At 38.7% G+C, this 20,441-nt stretch overlaps 1 protein-coding gene across 5 annotated transcripts in view; it reads right to left on the bottom strand.

Moving 5' to 3' along the window:
- The window catches only part of PCDH15 (protocadherin related 15), a 1,084,160-nt gene that overhangs the window by 892,811 nt on the left and 170,908 nt on the right, over positions 1 to 20,441 (bottom strand). The window lies entirely within an intron of this gene.

Raw genomic sequence — 20,441 nt, 5'->3', positions numbered from 1 at the left:
ATCCAGTTTCATCACTTTAATGCAAATAGATGGGGAAACAATGGAAACAGTAATAGACTTTATTTTCTTGGGCTCCAAAATCAATGCAGATGGTGATTGCAGCCATGAAATTAAAAGACACTTGGAACTGGAGGAATCAACCTGCCTGACTTCAGGCTCTAATACAAAGCCGCAGTCATCAAGACAGTATGATACTAGCACAAAGACAGAAATATAGATCAATGGAACAAAATGAAAAGCCCAGAGATAAACCCATGCACCTACAGATACCTTATCTTTAACAAAGGAGGCAAGAATATACAATGGAGAAAAGACAATCTCTTTAACAAGTGGTGCTGGGAAAATTGGTCAACCACTTGTAAAAGAATGAAACTAGAACACGTTCTAACACCATACACAAAAATAAACTCAAAATGGACTAAAGATCTAAATGTAAGACCAGAAACTATAAAACTCCTAGAGGAGAACATAGGCAAAACACTCTCTAACATAAATCACAGCAGGATCCTCTATGACCCACCTCCCAGAATATTGGAAAGAAAAGCAAAAATTAAAAAATGGGATCTAATTAAAATTAAAAGCTTCTGCACAACAAAGGAAACTCTAAGTAAGGTGAAAAGACAGTCTTTAGAATGGGAGAAAATAATAGCAAATGAAGCAACTGACAAACAACTAATCTCAAAAATATACAAGCAACTCCTGTAGCTTAATTCCACAAAAATAAATGACCCAATCAAAAAATGGGCCAAAGAACTAAACAGACATTTCTCCAAAGAAGACATACAGATGACTAACAAACACATGAAAAGATGTTCAACATCACTCATTATCAGAGAAATGCACGTCAAAACAACAATAAGTTACCATTTCACGCCAATCAGAATGGCTGCGATCCAAAAGTCAACAAGCAATAAATGCTGGAGAGGGTGTGGAGAAAAGGGAACTCTCTTACACTGTTGGTGGGAATGCAAACTAGTACAGCCACTATAGAGAATAGTGTGGAGATTCCTTAAAAAACTGGAAATAGATCTGCCATATGACCCAGCAATGCCCCTGCTGGGCATACACACCGAGGAAACCAGAATTGAAAGACACGTGTACTCCAGTGTTCATCGCAGCACTGTTTATAATAGCCAGAACTTGGAAGTAACCTAGATGTCCATCAGCAGATGAATGGATAAGAAAACTGTGGTACATATACACAATGGAGTATTACTCAGCCATTAAAAAGAATACATTTTAATCAGTTCTAATGAGGTGGATGAAACTGGAGCCTATCATACAGATTGAAGTAAGGCAGAAAAAAAAAATACAGTATACTGATGCATATTAGCCACACAAGCACGGGAGGCTGCGACAGCTCGCAAGTGTGGCTGAGAGGAGCTACCCTATGCCTGAGGTCAGGGGCAGAAGCCGGGAGGACCCCATGCCCGAGGGGCAGTGGCCAAGGGGAACTACCCCATGTCAGAGGTCAGGGGTGGTGGCCAAGGAGTGGTGGCCACCAAGGAGTGGTGGCTGTGTGGGCACAGGAAGGCCTAGAGGAGCTACTCCACGTTCAAGGTCAGGAGGGGCAGTGATGAGGAGATATCCCTCGTTCAAGGTAAGGAGCAGCAGCTGTGCTTTGCTGGAGCAGCTGTGAAGAGATAACCCACATCCAAGGTAAGAGAAACCCAAGTAAGATGGTAGGTGTTGCAAGAGGGTATCAGAGGGCAGACACACTGAAACCATAATCACAGAAAATTAGTCAGTCTAATCAAACTAGAACCACAGCCTTCTCTAACTCAGTGAAACTAAGCCATGCCCTGTGGGGCCACCCAAGACAGGCAGGTCGTGGTGGAGAGGTCTGACAGAATGTGGTCCACTGGAGAAGGGAATGGCAAACCACTTCAGTATTCTTGCCTTGAGAACCCCATGAACAGTATGAAAAGGCAAAATGATAGGATACTGAAAGAGGAACTCCCCAGGTAGGTAGGTGCCCAATATGCTACTGGAGATCAGTGGAGAAAAAACTCCAGAAAGAATGAAAGGATGGAGCCAAAGTAAAAACAATAAATACGCAGTTGTGGATGTGGCTGGTGTTAGAAGCAAAGTCTGATGCTGTAAAGAACAATATTGCATAGGAACCTGGAATATTCGGTCCATGAATCAAGGCAAATTGGAAGAAGTCAAACAGGAGATGGCAAGAGTGAGCATTGACATTCTAGGAATCAGTGAACTAAAATGGACTGGAATGGGTGAATTTAACTCAGATGACCATTATATCTACTACTGCGGGCAGAAATCCCATAGAAGAAATGGAGTAGCCATCATAGTCAACAAAAGAGTCCAAAATGCAGTACTTGGATGCAATCTCAAAAACGACAAAATGATTTCTATTCTTTTCCAAGGCAAACCACTCCATATCACAGTAATCTAAGTCTATGCTCCAACCAGTAATACTGAAGAAGCTGAAGCTGAACAGTTCTATGAAGACTTATAAGACCTTTTAGAACTAACACCAAAAAAAGATGTCATTTTCATTATAGGAGACTGGAATGCAAAAGTAGGAATTCAAGAAACACCTGGAGTAACAGGCAAATTTGGCCTTAGAATATGGAATGAAGCAGGCAAAGGCTAATAGAGTTTTGCCAAGAGAACGCACTGGTCATAGCAAACACCCTCTACCAACAACAGAAGAGAAGACTACACCCGGACATCACCAGACGGTCAACACCGAAATCAGATTGATTATATTCTTTGCAGCCAAAGGTGGAGAAGCTCTATACAGTCAGCAAAGAAAGACCAGAAGCTGACTGTGGCTCAGATCATGAACTCCTTATTGCCAAATTTAGACTTAAATTGAAAAAAGTAGGGAAAACCACTAGAACATTCAGGTATGATTTAAATCAATTCCGTTATGATTATACAGTGTAAGTGAGGAATAGATTTAAGGGACTAGAACTGTTAGAGTGTCTGAAGAACTATGGATGGAGGTTTGTGACATTGTACAGGAGACAGGGATCAAGACCATCCCCATGTAAAAAAAAATGCAACAAAGCAAAATGGCTCTCTGAGGAGGCCTTACAAATAGCTGTGAAAAGAAGAGAAGTGAAAAGCAAAAAAGAAAAGGAAAGATATAAGCATCTGAATGCAGAGTTCCAAAGAATAGCAAGGAGAGATAAGAAAGCCTTCCTCAGCGATCAATGCAAAGAAGTAGAGGAAAACAACAGAATGGGAAAGACTAGAAATCTCTTCAAGAAAATTAGAGATACCAAGGGAACATTTCATGTAAAGACGGGGTTGATAAAGGACAGAAATGGTATCGACCTAATGAGATCGCTGGATGGCGTCACTGACTCGATGGGCATGAGTTTGAACTCCAGGAGTTGCTGATGGACAGGGAGGCCTGGCGTGCTGCAATTCATGGGGTCGCAGAGTCTTACACAACTGAGCGACTGAACTGAACTGAACTGAATGCATATATATGGAATTTAGAAAGAGGTAACGATAACCCTGTATGTGAGTCAGCAAAAGAGACACAGAAGTATAGAACAGTTTTTAGACTCTGTGGGAGAGGGCGAGGGTGAAATAATTTGGAGAATGGCATTGAAACCTGTATAATTTCATATGTGAAACAAGTCGCCAGACCAGGCTCGAGGCATGATGCAGGATGCTTGGGGCTGGTGCACTGTGATGACCCAGAGGGTGGTATGGGGAGGGAGGTGGGAGAGGGGTTCAGGATGGGGAACAGGTGTACACCCGTGGCAGATTCATGTTGATGTATGGGAAAACCAATACAATATTGTAACGTAATTAGCCTCCAATTAAAATAAATTTATATTAAAAATTGATAAATAAATAAAAGACACTTGCTCTTTGGAAGAAAAACTATAACCAACCTAGACAGCATATTAAAAAGCAGAAGCATTACTTTGCCAACAAAGTTCATCTAGTCAAGGCTATGGTTTTTCCAGTCGTCATGTTTGAATGTGAGAGTTGGACCACAGAACAGTAAAGAATTGATGCTTTTGAACTGTGGTATTGGAGAAGACTCTTGAGAGTCTCTTGGGTTGCCATTAGATCAAACTAGTCAATCCTGAAGGAAATCAATCCTGAATATACATTGGAAGGACTGATGCTAAAGCTGAAGCTCCAAAACTTTAGCCACTTGATGTAAAAAGCTGACTCATTGGAAAAGAGCCTGATGCTGGGAAAGATAGAAGACAGAAGGAGAAGGGTATGACAGAGGAAGAGGTGGTTGGATGGAATCACTAACTCATCGGATATGAGTTTAAGCATACTCCAGGACATGGTTAAGGATAGGGAAGCCTTGGTGCCTCAGTAATGGGGTAGCAAAGAGTCGGACATGACTGAACAAACAAGCAACAATAGCAGCAACAACTAAAGTGGAACTCAAGTTGTAAGTTGTCCATTGTATTTGACCCTTCAGATGTGTTTGTGGCAGAAACTCTGTATACTTCCATCATGCCTCTGGTTTCATATGTTGTCTCATATATAATTTTTGGTAGTATTTGTATGTTTATTTTTAAACTATATATTGTATTATCTTCAGAGACGATTTACTTCACTTAGATTTTAGTGGGAAGCAACTGAAATCTAAATTAGCACAATGAAAATTGTCCCTTTAACTGAATATTATTGAATATATTTATGAATGCAGAGAAAAATCTGAATATTCGAAAATTTTTACAAACTGAAAAAAAAATATTTTACTGAAAAAAGATATTTAGAAATCATAATAAAATGTTAAAAATAAAACATTGAAAATTCAATATTGAATTTTAGTTGTAACACTCAAATAGACTCCAAATTATAATTCAATAGATATACAAGATTTTTTTTAGAGTTAAATAGAAATTTAATCTATTCTGACCAATCTATTACATTGGTCAGAATGGCCATCATCAAATGTCTACAAATGTCTACAATTGTCTACAAATGTCTACAAATAATAAATGCTGGAAATGATATAGAGAAAAAAGAACCCTCGTGTTGGTGTGAATGTAAATTGGTACAGACACAATGTAGAACAGGTAGAATAGTCCTTAAATAACTAAAAATAGAACTACCATATAAGCCAGCATATACACTCCTGGGTATATATAGGGAAAAGACAAAAACTCTAATTTTAAAATAGGCATGCATCTCAATGTTCATAGCAGCACTATTTGCAATAGCCAAGGCATGAAAGCTACCTAAATGATATAATGATCATATTTGGAAAGCAGAATTAAGGACACAGATGTAGAAACAAATTTATAGACACCAAGAGGGGAAAAGGCAGGGGTAGGATGAATTGGGAAATTGGGATTGCCATATATATACTACAGATACTATGTATAATCCCTGGAGAAGGAAAAGGCAACCCACTCTAGTATTCTGGCCTGGAGAATCCCATGGACAGAGCAGCCTGGTGGGCTACAGTTCATGGGGTTGCAAAGAGTTAGACACAACTGAGCAACTTCGTTTTCACTTTCGCTATGTATAAAATGGTTAACTAATGAGAACCTACGGTATAGCTCAGGGAACTCTACTCAGTGCTCTTTGGTGACCTAAATAGGAAGGAAATCCAAAAAGGAGAGGATATATGTTTACATATAGCTGATTCACTTTCTGTACAGTAGGAACGAACACAACATTGTAATTATACTCCAAATAAATTAACTTTAAAAACTTAATAAAAAACAGAAGGAATCAAAAGTTGAATGGAAATATAAAAAAAACCAAAGAGTTGTTTAAAAGTCAACAGAGATTTTTTAGGGAAAACCTGTCCGAACTTGGCGAATAAGCTAACTGATATAAAGATCAAAACATGTGATAGGAAACTTTCTCACATGTCTTTTGTTTTATTATTTTATTTATTTCAGTGGCTTATAGAAACACATTTTTATGAGAACATTTGCTATTCCATTTTCCTTAGAGATAACGTTTCAGGCAACTAAAATCAACTTTGATTAATTATTATTGCTTGTTATCTGTACTTGATGTTTGAATGTCATAAGACATGTCTAAAAAATAGAACCAGGGATTTGATATCTGTGAAGTTTTCTCCTCAAGGAATGAGTGAAAATGTAAGTGCAGTGTTTACATGATTTGTACTTCTTGTCTTTCGTGTATTGGAATAGGAAGAGTTTTTAAATGATGAAAAATAACATTTTTTTCTAGAATTAAGGAAAATATCAGGTAATACGATATTTTTAAATGCACATGTTTTCCTCTAACCATTTATTTAACACATATTTACTCATATACCTATGGATGTACCATGTATTCACCTAGCGATGTGATGGAACTGAAACTTTATTTTATTTAGGAGCAAAAGTGAATGTAGGTGGCCATATGGGCAAGAATCAACACTGGAAGACTCAAGAAAAAGGGACTGTCTAAATAGCCATGTTCAAGAGGGCATACCAGGACCAAGAGTTGAATTCAAGTTGAAGGATCTGATATAGAGGAAGGTACGAAACATAAGCCATTCATGATTCCAATCATGGAGATACTGGGCGAAATAGATGAAAGGAATCTTTAATTGAGGGCCAACAGCTAAGTCCACATGCAAAATAAAGTAATCCTTAAAAGCAATCTACCGCTTGGAAGGTAAATTTCATCTAAAATATCCATATCAGTGTGTTAGTCGCTCAGTCATGTCCAACTCTTTGTGACTCCACAGACTGTTGCTCCCTAGGCTTCTCTATCTATGGGATTCTCCAGGCAAGAATACTGGAGTGGATTGCCACTCCTTTCTCCAGAGGATCTTCCCAACCCAGGGATCGAACCCTGGTCTCCTGCATTGCAGGCAGATTCATTACTGTTTGAACTACTGGGAAGTCATACATAAAGATAAATATTACCAGGTTATTACCTTTAAGATTTTGATAACCTTGTTGGGAAGAAAGTGAAAGTGAAGTCGCTCAGTCATGTCCGAATCTTTGCAGCCCCATGGACTGTAGCCTACCAGGCTCTTTGCTGCTGCTAAGTCACTTCAGTCGTGTCTGACTCTGTGTGACCCCAGAGACGGCAGCCCACCAGGCTCCCCTGTCCCTGGGATTCTCCAGGCAAGAACACTGGAGTGGCTTGCCATTTCCTTCTCCAATGCATGAAAGTGAAAAGTGAAAGTGAAGTTGCTCAGTCATGTCTGACTCTTAGCGACCCCATGGACTGCAGCCTACTAGGCTCCTCCGTCCATGGGATTTTCCAGGCAAGAGTACTGGAGTGGGTTGCTGTTTCCTTCTCCAGGGGATCTTCCTGACCCAGGGATCAAACCCGGGTCTCCTGCATTGCAGGCAGATGCTCTACCATCTGAGCCACCAGTGTTATGCTGTGTGCAAGACCTGTTGACCTGCAAGCTGTACTCAGATAATAAGGGCTCTTTATCCCCTCCTCTGTCCTTGGAATGTATGTTCTGCCACCAGTCTCCTAGTGGGAGCTGTTCCAAGTGAATAATCTCTAGAGAGTAAGGTTGTTCAGACCATCTGGACAGTATACTTGATTGGGCCGTGTTTAGGTTGTACCTAAACATCAAGATTTTTATGGACAGATGTGGAGATCTACTTATCTTACAGCCACCCAAGATAGGCGTTATATATAAACTCCCTTGTTTATTAAACCTATCACTTACCAATCTGGAGTGGCCTCTCACTTTCTCTGGTCTCCCTCTGCCCTGCATTTATGGAGGCCAGTGTGTGAACTAGAAGCACATATAGCAGAGTGTGAATGACTCTACAAGGGATGAAGTTGCAAGGAAGCTTATAGAGAAAAATGTCCCAGCTTGTTCTTCAAGGAAAAGAAGAAGCTTTCCAGGTAAGATGTTGAACAAACTCTGTGAAAGATATTGAGACATAAGATGTATGATTTGCTTTAGCAAATCTAAGATAACAGTTGAGTAGATGAGCTTGAATAGGAATGCAGGATGAATTATAGGGCATTTTGTAGACTGGGATAAAAGACTTAATCCTTTTAAAATTAGAACATTTGCTAAAACCATACACAAAAATAAACTCAAATGGATTAGAAAGCTAAATGCAAGGTCAGATACTATAAAACTCTTAGAGGCAGAACACTCTGATGTAAATCATAGGAACATCTTTTTTGATTTACCTCATAGAGTAATGAAAACAAAAACAAAAATGAATAAATCGGACTTAATTAAACTTAAAAGCTTTTGCACAGCAAAGGAAAACACAAAACAGACTATTCACAAAAGGAGAAAATATATGCAAATAAAGTGACTGACAGGGATTAACCTCAAAATTATATAAACACCTCATGCAGCTCAATATAAACAACCCATCAAAAATGAGCAGAAAATCTAAATAGATATTTCTGCAAAAAAGACATACAGGTGACAAAGAAGCACATGAAAGATGCTCAACATCACTAATCAATCATTCATTTCAATTCAGTTCAGTTCAGTCACTCAGTCATGTCCGAGTCTTTGTGACCCCATGAATCACAGCACACCAGGCTACCCTATCTATCACCAACTCCCGGAGTTTATTCAAACTCACGTACATTGAGTCGGTGATGCCATTCAGCCATCTCATCCTCTTTCATGCCCTTTCCTCCTGCCCCCAATCCCTCACAGCATCAGAGTCTTTTCCAATGAGTCAACTTTTCGCATGAGGTGGCCAAAGTATTGGAGTTTCAGCTTCATCATCAGTCCTTCCAATAAACACCCAGGACTGATCTCCTTTAGGATGGATTGGTTGGACCTCCTTGCAGTCCAAGGAACTCTCAAGAGTCTTCTTCAACACCACAGTTCAAAAGCATTAATTCTTCGGCACTTAGGTTTCTTCACAGTCCAACTCTCACATCCATACATGACCACTGGTAAAACCACAGCCTTGACTAGATGGACCTTTGCTGGCAAAGTAAATGCTCTGCTTTTCAGTATGCTTTCTAGGTTGATCATAACTTTCCTTCCAAGGAGTAAGCATCTTTTTATTTCATGGCTGCAGTCACCATCTGCAGTGATTTTGGACACCCAAAAAACTAAGTCTGACAGTGTTCCCACTGTTTTCCCATCTATTTGCCATGAAGTGATGGGACCAGAAGCCATGATCTTCGTTTTCTGAATGTTGACCTTTAAGCCAACTTTTTCACTCTCGTCTTTCACTGTCATCAAGAGGTTTTTAGTTACTCTTCAATTTCTGCCATATGGGTTGTATCATCTGCATATCTGAAGTTATTGAGATTTCTCCCAGCAATCTTGATTCCAGCTTGTGCTTCTTCCAGCCGAGCGTTTCTCATGATGTACTCTGCATAGAAGTTAAATAAGCAGGGTGACAATATACAGCCTTGATATACCCCTTTTCCTATTTGGACCCAGTCTATTGTTCCATGTCCAGTTCTAACTGTTGCTTCCTGACCTGCATATAGGTTTCTCAAGAGGCAGGTCAGGTGGTCTGGTATTCCCATCTCTTTCAGAATTTTCCACAGTTTATTGTGATCCACACAGTCAAAGGCTTTGGCATAATCAATAAAGCAGAAATAGATGTTTTTCTGGAACTCTCTTGCTTTTTCCATGATCCAGCGGATGTTGGCAATTTGATCTCTGGTTCCTCTGCCTTTTCTAAAACCGGCTTGAACATCTGGAAGTTCACAGTTCACATGTTGCTGAAGTCTGGCTAGGAGAATTTTGAGCATTACTTTACTAGCATGTGAGATGAGTGCAATTGTGCGGTAGTTTGAGCATTCTTTAGCATTGCCTTTCTTTGGGATTGGAATGAAAACTGACCTTTTCAAGTCCTGTGGCCACTGCTGAGTTTTCCAAATGTGTTGGCATATTGAGTGCAGTACTTTTACAGCATCATCTTTCAGGATTTGAAATAGCTCAATGGGAATTCCATCACCTCCACTAGCTTTGTTTGTAGTGATGCTTTGAAAAATGCAAATCAAAACTGCAATGAGGTATCATCTCACACTGGTCAGAAAATCCATTATCAAAAAATCTATTAAACAATAAATGCTGGGGCGAATGTGGAGAAAAGGGAACCCTCATATGCTATTGATGGAAATGTAAATTGGTACAGCCACTATTGAGAACAGTATGGAGGTTCCTTGCATGGGCACTAAGTCACTTCAGTCATGTCCAACTCTTTGCAACCCTATGGACTGTAGCCCACCAGGCTCCTCTCTTCATTCTCCAGGCAAGAATACTGGAGTGGGTGGCCATGGCCTCCTGCAGGGGATCTTCCCAACCCAGGGTTTAAACCCAGATCTTTTCTGTCTCCTGCATTGGCAGGTGGGTTCTTTACAACTAGCACCACCTGGGAAGCCCACAGAGGTTCCTTATAAAACTAAAAATAGAACTGCTACATGATATGATCCAGCAATCCCACTCTTGGGCATATATCCAGAGAAAGCCATGATTCAAAAAGATACATGTACTCCATTGTTCATTTCAGCACTATTTACAATAGCCAGGACATGGAAACAACCTAAATGTCCATTAACAGAAGAATGTTAAAGACGGTGTGGTATATGTATACAATGGAATACTACTCAGCCATAAAAAGAAGTGTAGTTGGGTCATTTGTAGTGATGCAGATGGACCTAGAGACTGTCTTACACAGTGAAGTAAGCTAGATACAGAAAATTATATCACCTCATATGGCTTCCTTGGTGGCTCAGTGGTGAATAATCCCACCAAAACAGGAGACCTGGGTTTGATCCCTGGGTTGAGAAGATCCTCTGGAGAAGGAAATGGCAACCCACTTCAGTATTCTTGCCTGGGAAATCCCATGGAAAGAGAAGCCTACAGTTCATAGGGTCACAAGAGTTGGATATGACTAAACAACAACAACATATTTTATATGTGGAATCTAAAAAAAAGGGGGGGCACAAATGAACCTATTTACAAAACAGAAATAGAGTAACAGATATAAAAACAAACATAGTGGGGGAGAAAGGGGTAAGGGATAAATTGTGAGATTGGGATCGACACATAGACACTACTTATATAAAATAGTTTAACTAAAAAGAATCTACTGTATAGCACAGGGACCTCTACTCAGTAACATATAAATACCTGTATGCATTTAAAAAACGGTAGGTGTGTGTATAGGTATAACTGATTCCTTTTGCTGTTCAGTGGAAACTAAACAATATGAATATCAACTTGAGAAAGACTTTGACAAAATTCAACATCCATTTATGATAAAAACTCTCCAGAAAGCAGGAATAGAAGGAACATACCTTAACATAATAAAAGTATATAACAAGCCCACAGCAAACATTATCCTCAATGGTGAAAAATTGAAAGCATTTCCCCTAAAGTCAGGAGCAACACAAGGGTGCCCACTTTCACCGCTACTATTCAACATAGTTCTGGAAGTTTTGGCCGCAGCAATCAGAGCAGAGAAAGAAATAAAAGGAATCCAAATTGGAAAAGAAGAAGTAAAATTCTCACTGTTTGCAGATAACATGATCCTCTACATAGAAATCCCTAAAGACTCCACAAGAAAATTACTAGAGCTAATCAATGAATACAGTAAAGTTGCAAGATATAAAATCAACACACAGAAATCCCTTGCATTCCTATACACTGATAATGAGAAAGTACAAAAAGAAATTAAGGAAGCAATTTCATTCACCATTGCAACGAAAGAATAAAATACTTAGGAATATATCTACCTAAAGAAACTAAAGACCTATATATAGAAAACTATAAAATACTGATGAAAGAAATCAAAGAGGACACTAATAGATGGAGAAATATACCATGTTCATGGATCGGAAGAATCAATATAGTGAAAATGAGTATACTACCCAAAGCAATCTACAGATTCAATGCAATCCCTATCAAGCTACCAGAGATATTTTTCACAGAACTAGAACAAATAATTTCAAGATTTGTATGGAAATACAAAAAACCTTGAATAGCCAAAGCAATCTTGAGAAAGAAGAATGGAACCGGAGGAATCAACTTGCCTGACTTCAGGCTCTGCTACAAAGCCACAGTCATCAAGACAGTATGGTACTGGCACAAAGACAGAAATATAAATCAATGGAACAAAATAGAAAGCCCAAAGATAAATCCACACACCTATGGCCCCCTTATCTTCGACAAAGGAGGCAAGAATATACAATGGAGAAAAGACAATCTCTTTAACAAGTGGTGCTGGGAAAACTGGTCAACCACTTGTAAAAGAATGAAACTAGATCACTTTCTGACACCACCACACAAAAATAAACTCAAAATGGATTAAAGATCTAACCGTAAGACCAGAAACTATAAAACTCCTAGAGGAGAACATAGGCAAAACACTCTCAGACATAAATCACAGCAGGATCCTCTATGATCCACCCCCCAGAATTCTGGAAATAAAAGCAAAAATAAACAAATGGTATCTAATTAAAATTAAAAGCTTCTGCACAACAAAGGAAAATATAAGCAAGGTGAAAAGACAGCCTTCGGAATGGGAGAAAATAATAGCAAATGAAGCAACTGACAAACTTCTAATCTCAAAAATATACAAACAACTTATGCAGCTCAATTCCAGAAAAATAAACGACCCAATCAAAAAATGGGCCAAAGAACTAAATAGACATTTCTCCAAAGAAGACATACGGATGGTTAACAAACACATGAAAAGATGCTCAACATCACTCATTATTAGAGAAATGCAAATCAAAACCACAGTGAGGTACCACTTCACACCAGTCAGAATGTCTGCAATCCAAAAGTCTGCAAGCAATAAATGCTGGAGAGGGTGTGGAGAAAAGGGAACCCTCCTCACTGTTGGTGGGAATGCAAACTAGTACCGCCACTATGGAGAACAGTGTGGAGATTCCTTAAAAAATTGCAAATAGAACTACCTTATGACCCAGCAATCCCACTGCTGGGCATACACACTGAGGAAACCAGAATAGAAAGAGACACATGTACCCCAATGTTCATCGCAGCACTGTTTATAATAGCCAGGACCTGGAAACAACCTAGATGTCCATCAGCAGATGAATGGATAAGAAAGCTGTGGTTCATATACACAATGGAGTATTACTCAGCCATTAAAAAGAATACATTTGAATAAATTCTAATGAGGTGGATGAAACTGGAGCCGACTATACAGAGTGAAGTAAGCCAGAAAGAAAAACACCAATACAGTATACTAACACATATATATGGAATTTAGAAAGATGGTAATGATGACCCTGTATGCGTGACAGCAAAAGAGACACACATGTGTAGAGCGGACTTTTGGACTCTGAGGGAGAGGGAGAGGCTGGGATGATTTGGGAGAATGGCATTCTAACATGTATACTATCATGTAAGAAATGAATCGCCAGTCTATGTTTGATGCAGGATACAGGATGCTTTGGGCTGGTGCACGGGGATGATCCAGAGGGATTATATGGGGTGGAAGGTGGGAGGGGGGTTCATGTTTGGGAACTCATGCACACCCGTGGTGGATTCATGTCAATGTATGGCAAAACCAATACAGTATTTTAAAGTAAAATAAAGTAAAATTAAAATTAAAAAAAGAAATCAAATTATTCTTGTAGGGTTAACTTGTTTTTCATAAATAATTCTCTAAGAAAAAAGATAGAAGTTTAGCGAGGCAGTGAGATCATTTAGGGGGCCACTGTAAGGCTGAAACTTGGACAACATGTGTTTAAACTACATGGGTCAACTTCTATGCTGATTTTTTTCAATAAATACTTTTAGTGCTACATTATCCAAGGTTGATTGAATCCTTGGGTGTGGAACTGTGAAGGGTCAAATATTGGTCTTGAATAACTGTGGATTTTAGTATATGTGGGGGCTCCTTCAACCAATTTCCTCATGGATACTGAGAGACTATTGTAGTTGTCATATTAATAGAAAACAAGAATATTGACTGATACAATATCAAGGGGTATAGAGAAAGGAATTAATGAGTAGACTCAATAGAACTAATATTCAGAATGGGTATAAATATATGAGAGTTAGTAAAGAAAGGAAATGTAGGCAGCTTATCAAAATTTGCCTTGAAAAATTAGATATAAGGTGGATAGATAAGGGCATTTGGGGAATATTGATTATTTAATTCTATAGATTAGATTGAAAAAACATAGGATAAACAATTTCAAATGGTAAAAAATAAGCATAAATAATTTTACATTAAAAATGTCTAATCCACTCAACTCACAAAACTTTTCAATGGATTATCTATTAATATTGGTTGTAATCTTCAATTTTCACTATATTTCTTCAATTTTCCGTCATATTCTATAATTTATATCAACTTCAGTTTTCATTATAATCACAAAGAAAGGCAATGCCAAAGAATGTGCAAACTACAACACAACTGCACTCATCTCACACGCTAGGAAAGTAATGCTCAAAATTCTTCAAGCCAGGCTTCAGCAACACGTGAACCGTGAACTTCCAGATGTTCAAGCTGGTTTTAGAAAAAGCAGGGGAAGCAAAGATCAAATTGCCAACATCCACTGGATCATGGAAAAAGCAAGAGAGTTCCAGAAAAACATCCATTTCTGCTTTACTGACTATGCCAAAGCCCTTGACTCTGTGGATCTCAATAAACTTTGGAAGGTCATGAAAGAGATGGGAATACTAGACCACCTGACCTGCCTCTTGAGAAACCTATATGCAGGTCAGGAAGCAACAGTTAGAACTGGACATGGAACAACAGACTGGTTCCAAAAGTAGGAAAAGGAAAAGGAGTACTCAAGGCTGTATATTGTCACCCTGCTTATTTAACTTCTATGCAGAGTACATCATGAGAAATGTGGGGCTGGAAGAAGCACAAGATGGAACCAAGATTGCTGGGAGAAATCTAAATAACCTCAGATATGCAAATGATACCACCCTTATGGCAGGAAGTGTAGAAGAATTAAAGAGCCTCTTGATGAAAGTGAAAGAGGAGAGTTGAAAAAGTTGGCCTAAAGCTCAACATTCAGAAAACTAAGATCATGGCATCTGGTCCAAACACTTCATGGCAAATTTTTTTGGCTCCAAAATCACTGCAGATGGTGATTGCAGCCATGATATTAAAAGACAATTACTTCTTGGAAAGAAAGTTATGACCAACCTAGATAGCATATTAGAAAGCAGAGACATTACTTTGTCAAAAAAAGGTCCATCTAGTCAAGGCTATGGTGTTTCCAGTGGTCATGTATGGATGTGAGAGTTGGACTATAAAGAAAGCTAAGTGCCAAGGAATGGATGCTTTTGAACTGTGGTGTTGGAGAAGACTCTTGAGAGTCCCTTGGACTTCAAGGGAATCCAACCAGTCCATTCTAAAGGAGATCAGTCCTGGGTGTTTGTTGAAACGTCTGATGTTGAAGCTGAAACTCCAATACTTTGGCCACCTATGCGATGAGCTGACTTATTGGAAAGACCCTGATGCTGGGAAAGATTGAGGTCAGGAGGAGAAGGGGACTACTGATGATGAGATGGTTGGACACGAGTTTGGGCAGGCTCTGGGAGTTGGTGTAGGACAGGGAGGCCTGGTGTGCTGCAGTTCATGGGGTCGCAAAGAGTTGGACACAACTGAGCAACTAACCTGAACTGAACTAAAGGACTTGGCTTCTCATATGGCTCAGTGATGTAGAATATACTTACCAATGCAGGAGACACAAGAGATGCAGCTTTTATCCCTGAGTAAGGAGGATCCCCTGGAGGAGGAAAAGACAGCCCACTCTAGTATTCTTGCCTAGAAAATCCCGCTGACAGAGGAGCAAGATAGGCTGTAGTTTATGGGGTTGCAGAGTCAAATATGACTTAGTGACTGAGCAGGCACTCCAGGGAACGAAACTATCACTAGAGTGGACATGTACTGCCAAATTACCAGTTCTAAGAAAACAACTAAAAATATAACATTTCATATTACTTTATCAGTTGTTTATGTGTGCATTCAATCAAATAAAAATTATATGGTCAGTCAACAGTTATTCACACAACATTCAGTATAACTAAATTTTAACAACTTTAAATAATTAGAAAAGGTGCACCCGTGATATTACTGTAGGAAATTCAAGCTAAAATAGCCATGAAATTATATAATTTTTTGCTAATGGCTGTCATACAATTATTACTGGCTTGTCCCATCTATCACAGCGTTATGTATGAGCTATGAACAATAGGGAATGAATACTGCTGAACTCAATAACTGAGCACCAGCACACCAACCTTTAAAAGTCCGGCTTTAAATCTGTATTTTTATAAGTGATAAAGAGGAAATACTAAGTGGAAGTTCCTTTTGAGGATTCACATGTATTTTCTTCTTACACACCTATAAATTCATGACATGAATTCTTCCATTATTCATTTCTTCAATTATTAATTTATTATCTACCTAAAAGAAGCAGGTTAAAAGTAAAATCAAAATTTTACTGTGCATTAATTGAGACTATATCTAATTGGGTATGCAATACAGTCTTAGATAATAGTGTATAATTTATTATAATTAAATTTTGTTTAACATCAGTCTTAATGTTGACTCACCTATTTTTTAGTTAGAAACAAACTGTGCCACATGTTGTGCTTTTAAAACTAAGCTTCTATTCTCTAAAACACTAAATTGCAAGAGTTGACCCTCATTAGTTAAAATGTGAACTACATTAAAAATCCATTTTCTTAATCAGGAGGCAGCTGATTTTAGATTCTAAACCATTAAAATTATCATGAACAATTTTCTGTGAAAGCATTTATTGTTGGTATAGTTTATTCATAATTATACATTAGGCTCCACTAGCCACCCATTCTGATATTCACTGTCATAAACACAAGAAAATTTAGAAATGATCATTCCTTTATACACTAATTTTACAAAGTAGCATCTTGTGAAATTAAGTAATTTTTTAAATAATTTGCTAGAATCTATTACACTGATTGCAAAGCCAAAAGGGTGAGTGCATGTTTAGGACATTTTAAAATCTTTGTTAAAGCTTAATTAAAAAGAAAATATTTAGTATATACAGAACCATAAAGTAATAAAGCTTTTTTTTTTCCTTTGCTGGAAATGTTAGTTTTATAATACTGTTTCTCTGCAAAGATATTTGTATAGATGTTTGGCCACATCAAACAGGGAAGATTAATTATAATTCTCTAAAAGTAACTTGGCATAAGCAAACTTGCAGTTTACTGTGGAGGAAAAGAAGAGAAGAGAAATATGGTCAAAAGATTTAGAAAAATCATCTAGAGTTTACATGATATTTTAAAATTCAAAGTATTAAAAATATTACAAAATGTAAAACTGCTGGAAATCTTGAGTTTGTTGTTCAAAGACACCTTGCAGACATTAAGCTGTCAAAGGAAACAAAGCTGGATAGGTTAAAAAGCAACAGACAAATTTTATTCAGACTACTGCAATATAGGAGAAAGACTTCAGAAATTGGACTCAACTCTGATGAAAGAAGTACTGAATTTCAGACTCTTTTGTTGACCGTGAGGGCTACTCCATTTCTTCTATGGGATTCCTGCCCACAGTAGTAGATATAATGGTCATCTGAGTTAAATTCACCCATTCCAGTCCATCTTAGTTCGCTGATTCCTAGAATGTCGACGTTCACTCTTGCCATCTCCTGTTTGACCACTTCCAATTTGCCTTGATTCATGGACCTAACATTCCATGTTCCTATACATCATGGCTGTTTAAAGCATTGGACCTTGCTTCTATCACCAGGCACATCCACAACTGGGTATTATTTTTGCTTTGGCTCCATCCCTTCATTATTTCTGGAGTTATTTCTCCACTGATCTCCAGTAGCATACTGGGCACCTACTGACCTGGGGAGTTCCTCTTTCAGTATCCTATCATTTTGCCTTTTCATACTGTTAATGGGGTTCTCAAGGCAAGAATAACTGTTCTATGAAGACCTACAAGACCTTTTAGAACTAACTAACACACACAAAAAAATATCCTTTTCATTATAGGGGACTGGAATACAAAAGTAGGAAGTCAAGAAACATCTGGAGTAACAGGCAAATTTGGCCTTGGAGTATGGAAGGAAGCAGGGCAAAGGCTAACAGAGTTTTGCCAAGAGAACGCACTGGTCATAGCAAACATCTTCTACCAACAACACAAGAGAAGACTCTACACATGGACATCACCAGGTGGTCAATACTAAAATCAGATTGATAATATTCTTTTCAGCCAAAGATGGAGAAGCTCTATACAGTCAGCAAAGAAAGACCAGGTGATGACTGTGGCTCAGAACATGAACTCCTTATTGTCAAATTTAGACTTAATTTGAACGAGGTAGGGAAAACCACTAGACCATTCAGGTATAACCTAAGTCAAATCCCTTATGATTATACAGTGGAAGTGAGGAATAGATTTAAGGGACTAGATCTTATAGATAGAGTGCCTGACGAACTATGGATGGAGGTTCGTGACATTGTACAGGAGACAGGGATCAAGACCCTCCCCATGGGAAAAAAAGCAAAAAAGCAAAATGGCTGTCTGAGGAGGTCTTACAAAAAGCTGTGAAAAGAAGAGAAGTGAAAAGCAGAGGAGAGAAGGAAAGATATAAGCATCTGAATGCAGAGTTCCAAAGAATAGCAAGGAGAGATAAGAAAGCCTTCCTCAGCGATCAATGCAAAGAAGTAGAGGGAAACAACAGAATGGGAAAGACTAGAGATCTCTTCAAGAAAATTAGAGATACCAAGGGAACATTTCATGCAAAGATGGGCTCAATAAAGGACAGAAATGGTATGGACCTAAAAGAAGCAGAAGATATTAAGAAGAGGGGGCAACAATACACAGAAGAACTGTACAAAAAAGATCTTCAAGACCCAGATAATCACGATGGTGTGATCACACACCTAGAGCCAGACATCATGGAACATGAAGTGAAGTGGGCCATAGAAAGCATCACTAGAAACAAAGGTAATGGAGGTGATGGAATTCTAGAGGAGTTATTTCAAATCCTGAAAAATGATGCTGTGAAAGTGCTGCACTCAATAAGCCAACAAATTTGGAAAACTCAGCAGTGACCACAGGACTGGAAAAGGTCAGTTTTCATTCCAATCCCAAGGAAAGGCAATGCCAAAGAATGCTCAAACTACAACACAAGTGCACTCATCCAACACGCTGGTAAAGTAATGCTCAAAATTCTCCAAGCCAGGCTTCAACAGTACATGAACCATGAACTTCGAGATGCTCAAGCTGGTTTTAGAAAAGGCAGAGGAACCAGAGATCAAATTGCCAACATCCACTGGTTCATTGAAAAAGCAAGAGAATTCCAGAAAAAAACATCTATTTCTGCTTTATTGACTGTGCCAAAGCCTTTGACTGTGTGGATCTCAATAAACTGTGGAAGATCCTGAAAGAAATGGGAATACCAGATCATCTGACCTCCTCTTGAGAAACCTGTATGCAGGTCAGGAAGCAACAGTTAGAATTGGACATGGAACAACAGACTGGTTCCAAATAGGAAAAGGAGTACGTCAAGGCTGTATATTGTCACCCTGCTTATTTAACTTCCATGCAGAGTACATCATGAGAAACGCTGGGCTGGAAGAAGCATAAACTGAAATCAAGACTGCCAGGTGAAATCTCAATAACCTCAAATATGCAGATGACACCACCCTTTTGGCAGAAAGTGAAAAGGAACTAAAAAGCTTCTTGATGAAAGTGAAAGAGGAGAGTGAAAAAGTTGACTTAAAGCTCTGGTTCCATCACTTCATGGGAAACAGATGGAGAAACAGTGGAAACAGTGTCGGATTTTTTTTTTTTTTTTGCTCCAACATCACTGTAGATGGTGACTGCAGCCATGAAATTAAAAGATGCTTACTCCTTGGAAGAAAAGTTATGACCAACCTAGATAGCATATTGAAAAGTAGAGACATTATTTTGCCAACAAAGGTCCGTCTAGTCAAGGCTATGGTTTTTCCAGTGGTCATGTATGGATGTGAGTTGGACTGTGAAGAAAGCTGAGCGCTGAAGAATTGATGCTTTTGAACTGTGGTGTTGGAGAAGACTCTTGAGAGTCCCTTGGACTACAAGGAGGTCCAACCAGTCCATCCTAAAGGAGATCAGTTTTGGGTGCTCTTTGGAAGGACTGATGTTCAAGCTGAAACTCCAGTACTTTGGCCAACTCATGCGAAGAGTTGACTCCTTGGAAAAGACTCTGATGCTGGGAGAGATTGGGGGCAGGTGGAGAAGGGGACGACAGAGGTTGAGATGGCTGGATGGCATCACTGACTCAAGGAGCATGAGTTTGATGGGAGTTAGTGATGAACATGGAAGCCTGACATGCTTCAGTCCATGGGGTCACAAAGAGTGGGACATGACTGATCGAATGAATTGAACTGAACTGAAAATGAAATGAAACTCTCTGAATTACATGCAACATGAAGTAACATATCCAGAGAATAATGATATTTTTACCTTATTACTATTATTATCAGAAAATCAGCGCAAAACATCGATTCCTTAAAATCCTTGTTGCAAAAATGTCACATCATTCTGAACAAACTACTTACTATTTCA

The sequence above is a fragment of the Ovis canadensis genome, chromosome 22, assembly GCF_042477335.2.
Source record: "Ovis canadensis isolate MfBH-ARS-UI-01 breed Bighorn chromosome 22, ARS-UI_OviCan_v2, whole genome shotgun sequence".
Classification (NCBI taxonomy): Eukaryota; Metazoa; Chordata; class Mammalia; order Artiodactyla; family Bovidae; genus Ovis; species Ovis canadensis.
The sequence above is the reverse complement of the archived record's forward strand: the minus strand, read 5'-3'. Positions and strand labels throughout refer to the sequence as shown.